Genomic DNA, 6,248 nt, shown 5'->3' with positions numbered 1-6,248 from the left:
TTCTTGTTAACAAATTATAGTTTTGGCAAGTCGGTTAGGACACCTACTTTGTGCATGACACAAGTAATTTTCCCAACAATTGTTTACAGACAGATTATTTCACTTATAACTCACTGTATCATATTTCCAGTGGGTCAGAAGTTTACATGCACTAAGTTGACTGTGCCTTTAAACAGCTTGGAAAATTCCAGAAAATGATGTCATGGCTTTAGAAGATTCTGATAGGCTAATTGACATCATTTGAGTCAATTGGAGGTGTACCTGTGGATGTATTTCAAGGCCTACCTTCAAATTCAGTGCCTCTTTGCTTGACATCATGGGAAAATCAAAAGAAATCAGCCAAGACCTCAGAAGTGTTTTTTTTTTTTACACCTCCACAAGTCTGGTTCATCCTTGGGAGCAATTTCCAAGGATGAACCATCTGTTCAAACAATAGTAAGCAAGTATAAGCAACATGGGACCATGCAGCCGTCAAACTGCTCAGGAAGGAGACGCGCTCTGTCTCCTAGAGATTAATGTACTTTGGTGCAAAAAGTGCATATCAATCCCAGAACAACAGCAAAGGACCTGCTGGAGGAAACAGGTACAAAAGTATCTATATCCACAGTAAAACGAGTCATATATCGACATAACCTGAAAGGCCGCTCAGCAAGGAAGAAGCCACTGCTCCAAAACCACCATAAAAAAAAGCCAGACTACAGTTTGCAACTGCACATGGGGACAAAGATCGTACTTTTTGGAGAAATGTCCTCTGGTCTGATGAAACAAAAATAGAACTGTTTGGCCATAATGACCATCCCAACCTTGAAGCACGGGGGTGGCAGCAACATGTTGTGGGGGTGCTTTGCTGCAAGAGGGACTGGTGCACTTCACAAAATAGATGGCATCATGAGGAAAGAAAATGATGTGGATATATTAAAGCAACATCTCAAGACATCAGTCAGGAAGTTAAAGCTCTGTCTCTTATACACATCTAGATGTGTATAAGAGACAGGTATTGGAGTGGCCATCACAAAGCCCTGACCTCAATCGTATAGATATTTTGTGGGCAGAACTGAAAAAGTGTGTGCAAGCAAGGAGGCCTACAAACCTGACTTTATTACTCCAGCTCTGTCAGGAGGAATGGGCCAAAATTCCCTCAACTTATTGATGGAAGGTTGTGGAAGGCTACCGGAAACGTTTGACCCAAGATAAACAATTTAAAGGCAATGCTACCAAATACTAATTGAGTGTATGTAAACTTCTGACCCACTGGGAATGTGATGAAAGAAATAAAAGCTGAAATAAATCATTCTCTCTACTATTATTCTGACATTTCACATTCTTAAAATAAAGTGGTGATCCTAACTGACCTAAGACAGGGAATTTTTACTAGGATTAAATGTCAGGATTCGTGAAAGACTGAGTTTAAATGTATTTGGCTAAGGTGTATGTAAACTTCCGACTTCAACTGTACATGCACAGTATCTGGGTAGGCGAAGTAGAAGTGGAGAAGTGAAGCATGTCTAGTTTTATGGTGATGATCCAGCATGGTTTTAATCAGATTTTCATATTCAAAGTCGAGAAGTGAATGATAATTCAGGGATACAGTAGAGAGATGCGTGTCTGTTTCTTTTTTTTCTTTTGACCCCTTTTTCTCCCCAATTTTGTGATATCCAATTGGTAGCAAGTAGCAACAGTTTAATACTTGCTAATTGTGTAATGAACCTCCAGTGGCTAGTGGTTTCTGGCAACCTTTTTCCCAATGCAACTCCATGGGAAGGATAGAAAGGGGGGAACATGCCTCCCAAGTGTCGCAGCTGTCTAAAGCACGACATCCCTGGGTTCGATATCAGGCTGTGTCACAGTCGGCTGTGACCGGGAGACCCATGAGGTGGCACACAATTGGCCCAGCGTCGTCCCGGCTAGGGGAGGGTTTGGCCGGCCGGGATTTCCTTGTCCCATCGCTCTCTAGCAACTCCTTGTGTCAGGCAAGGTGCCGGCAAGCTGACTTCAGTCGCCTGCTTTGCGGTGTTTCCTCCGACACATTGGTGCGGCTGGTGTGTGGCTTGGCAGGGTCGTGTTTCGGAGGACACATGGCTCTCATCCTTCGCCTCTCCCGAGTCCGTACGGGAGTTGCAGCGATGGGAGAAGTCTGTGACTACCAATTGGATATCACAAAATTGGGGTAAAAAGAAAAAAAAGAAAGGGGCAACAAATGGCATGTTCCGTCAGGATGATTGTAGGGGGCATTTATCAATAGGAAGGAACCTTGTTTGCTTGGTTAATCACCTGTTCAAATATAATTTGATTGCCACTGTTTTGGGAATGTCTGCTTTTATGTGGCTGATGATCGTAGAAACATCCTCATATACTGGGTTTACAGGATTGAAGAGGAGTGGTCTACAGACATCTCAATCGAAGAATTGCAGAAAATGGCAGGCTGCTATGTCAATGCAACAGGAAGTAATGATATCTATAGAGAGATATCTGCATGGCTTTACATCAATTAAACATGCTCAAGGATTGTAGATTGTGTCGTGACGTTGTATTAGTTAATGTGACGACTGTTGCTTATCGAATGATTAAATGTTTCTAATTGCGTAATTAAATGAATCAAGCAATTATTAACTCATTAACCTGAGCCACCATGGGAAAATTTGATTTATTGAGTTTCTATTTCCCAAATTAACTCAAAGAATATCAGAATATCGATTTTACAACAGTCGCTAATTAATCAGTTTCCTCTACAATTTCATTCTGAACGTCTCATAGTCTGGGAATCTGCACGGACCCGGGTCTCACCAATGAGTTCGTACCACACCAATCTTAGTTGAGTATTTATTTACTAGAAAGCTAAAATGATGATAAAAGATACACATACACAAAAACACAGTCTAGACTATTGATTAGAATTTAGTATATCGGGCCAACACACTATGGCGTGTGTTACCCAAAATGGGGATTTAAAAGAGAGAGAAAAAGAGAAAGTACACGAGAGAAATATACATTTGGGTGCATTTGTCAGCTATGCTTATTTTAACCCGAGCCTTGCCCCGAACTGCCACTCTTATGGGTCAGAATATAATGATGTAATTACGTGTGGGAGGTCTCAGATGGGAAGCTCCGCGTGGGTCCTTTAGGCTTCTCAATGACCTAGTTCTCCGCCGCAACTCTCTGGTCGTCCTCACAATGTCAGTGTAATTTTGGTCTGATTCCTCGCCCTTGCTCTGGGAGGGGTCTTCTGAGGACAGACAGCTCTGTAGCTCAGGGCTCACAGCGTAGGAATGAAACAGTGTAGATGCCACAATTCGATGGAGAGTGGAGGTTAGGTGGTCCGGCTTGAATTCACCCGCTTAGACACAGCTACTCATCAGTAGCATGGGTAGAAAAATATTTCTTTGTCTTCAACCTTGGGTTGAGTTTTGGGTTCGTTAACTTTTTAGACCTTGGCTGCAGCTTGGGTCACTTAGTCTGATCTGTTCATTCTTAGCTCTCATGTCTTATACCCTCGGGTCAGAAGTGGGCATAACCGCCTTTAGGGCAATTCTCTGGGCGTACCAAGTTAAGAGGCTTTAGATTTTACTCAAATCCAATTTTAGACAACTAACTTCACATTTTATCTTTACCAAAACATTCTCTTTGGACATTTTCCACAAAACGTACAATGTATAAACACCAAACATATCCTAGGAAAACTGTTACAGTTACAATGTTTTCGTAATAACGTCATCTATTAACCTTTAATAACAAAACAAAAATGACATACATTTTCATATTCCATCTATTGTCATGACCACCATTGTGGCTGACGGAAACCATTGTTCCAAAGTCCCTTTATTGCATGTTTAATGTTCTGAGGTTGGTTCTCCATAGTGAGAGGACAAAGGAATGTTGTCTGTGACCTAAGATTTACCATGGGCGTGAGGGGTCATAAAAACCCCACATCTTCAGACTCCTAGAACTCTCCTCCTGTGTTGGGGGTGAGAGATAATCTGTAGGGTTGTGGTCTCCTGTAACCTGACCTGATCAGGACAGTCATGACATTTGTATTGTAAGCTAAGATCACTAAATTGTAATTACAAATGAGTAACAGTCAAAAATCAACAAATTGAGGTTATGAGCACTAGCTGTTCAGGAGGCTTGGGGGTAGAAGCTGTTAAGAAGCATTTTGAACCTAGAATTTGAACCTAGAATTGGCGCTCCGGTACTACCTGTCGTGCGATAGCAGGGAGAACAGTCTATGACAAGGGTGGCTGGAGTCTTTGACAATATTTATGGCCTTCCTCTGACACCACCTGGTATAGAGGTCCTGGATGGCAGGAAGCTTGGCCCCTGTGATGTACTGGGCCGTACGCACTACCCTCTGTAGTGCCTTGCGGTCGGAGGCTGAGCAGTTGCCATTACAGGCAGTGATGCAACCAGTCAGGATGCTCTTGATGGTGCAGCTGTAGAACTTTTTGAGGCTCTGAGGACCCATGCCAAATCTTTTCAGTCTCCTGAGGGGGAATAGGTGTTGTCGTCGTGCCCTCTAAACGGCTGTCTTGGTGTGTTTGGACCATGATAGTCCGTTGGTTATGTGGACACCAAGGAACTTAAATCTCTCAACCTGCTCCACTACAGCCCTGTCGATGAGAATGGGGGCCTGCTCAGCCCTTCTTTTTCTGTAGCCCACAATTATCTCCTTTGTCTTTGTCTTGATCACTTTGAGGGAGAGGTATTATCCTGGCACCACACTGACCTCCTCCCTGTAGGCTGTCTCATCGTTGTCGGTGATCAGGCCTACCACTGTTGTGTCGTCGGGCAAACTTAATGATGGTTTTGGAGTCGTGCCTGGCCGTGCAGGCATGGGTGAACAGGGAGTATAGGAGGGGACTGAGCACGCACCCCTGAGGGGCCCCAGTGTTGAGGATCAGCGTGGCAGATGTGTTGTTACCTACTCTTACCACCTGGGGGCGGCCCGACAGGAAGTCCAGGATCAAGTTGCAGAGGGATGTGTTTAGTCCCAGGATCCTGAGCTTAGTGATGAGCTTTGAGGGCACTATGGTGTTGAACGCTGAATTGTAGTCAATCCTCACGTAAGGGTTCCTTTTGTCCAGGTGGGAAAGGGCAGTTTGGAGTGGAATATAGATTGCGTCTTCTGTGGATCTGTTGGGGCGGTATAAAAATTGGAGCTGTTCTAGGGTTTCAGGGATAATGGTGTTGATGTGAGCCATGACCAGCCTTTCAAAGCACTTCATGGTTACAGATGTGAGTGCTACGGGTCGGTAGTCATTTAGGTAGATTACCTTGGTGTTCTTGGACACATGGACTATGGTGGTCTGCTTGAAACATGTCGTTTTTACGGACTCGGTCAAGGATAGATTGACAATGTCAGTGAAGACACTTGGTCAGCGTCAGTTGCCAGTTGGTCAGCGTATGCTCGGAGTACACGTCCTGGTAATCCATCTGGCCCTGTTGCCTTGTGAATGTTGACCTGTTTAACTTCTTTGGACAGGGGGGCAGTATTGAGTAGCTTGGATTAAAAGGTGCCCAGAGGAAACGGCCTGCTACTCTGTCCTAAATCCTAGAATATGCATATTAATCGTAGATTTGGATAGAAAACACTCTGAAGTTTCTAAAACTGTTTGAATGATGTCTGTGAGTATAACAGAACTCATATGGCAGGCAAAAACCTGAGAAAAAATCCAACCAGGAAGTGGGAAATCTTAGGTTGGTTGTTTTTCAACTAATTCCCTATTGAAGATACAGTGGGATAATGGTCATGTTGCACTTCCTAAGGCTTCCACTAGTCTCAACAGTCTTTAGAACCTTGTTTGATGCTTCTACTGTGAGGTGGGGCCGAATGAGAGGGGATTGAGTAGGGTCTGCCATGCGCTGAACATGCGCTGACCATGCGCGTTCACTTGAGAGCGAGCTCTGTTCCATCGCATTTCTGAAGACAAAGGAATTCTCGAGTTTGAACATTATTGAAGGTTTAAGTTAAAAACATCCTAAAGATTGATTGTATACTTCGTTTGACATGTTTCTACGGACTGTAATATGACTTTTCGCCTGAACTTTTGCCTGGACCTGCCCGCGCGTCGTAAGTTTAGATTGTGTACTGAACGGGCGAACAAAACTGAGTTATTTGGACATAAATGATGGACATTATCGAACAAAACAAACATTTATTGTGGAACTGGGATTCCTGGGAGTGCATTCTGATCATCAAAGGTAAGTGAATGTTTATAATGTTATTTCTGACTTCTGTTGACTGCACAATATGG

Source organism: Salvelinus sp. IW2-2015, unplaced genomic scaffold, assembly GCF_002910315.2.
Source record: "Salvelinus sp. IW2-2015 unplaced genomic scaffold, ASM291031v2 Un_scaffold1133, whole genome shotgun sequence".
NCBI lineage: Eukaryota > Metazoa > Chordata > Actinopteri > Salmoniformes > Salmonidae > Salvelinus > Salvelinus sp. IW2-2015.
This window is presented reverse-complemented; position numbering follows the sequence as displayed.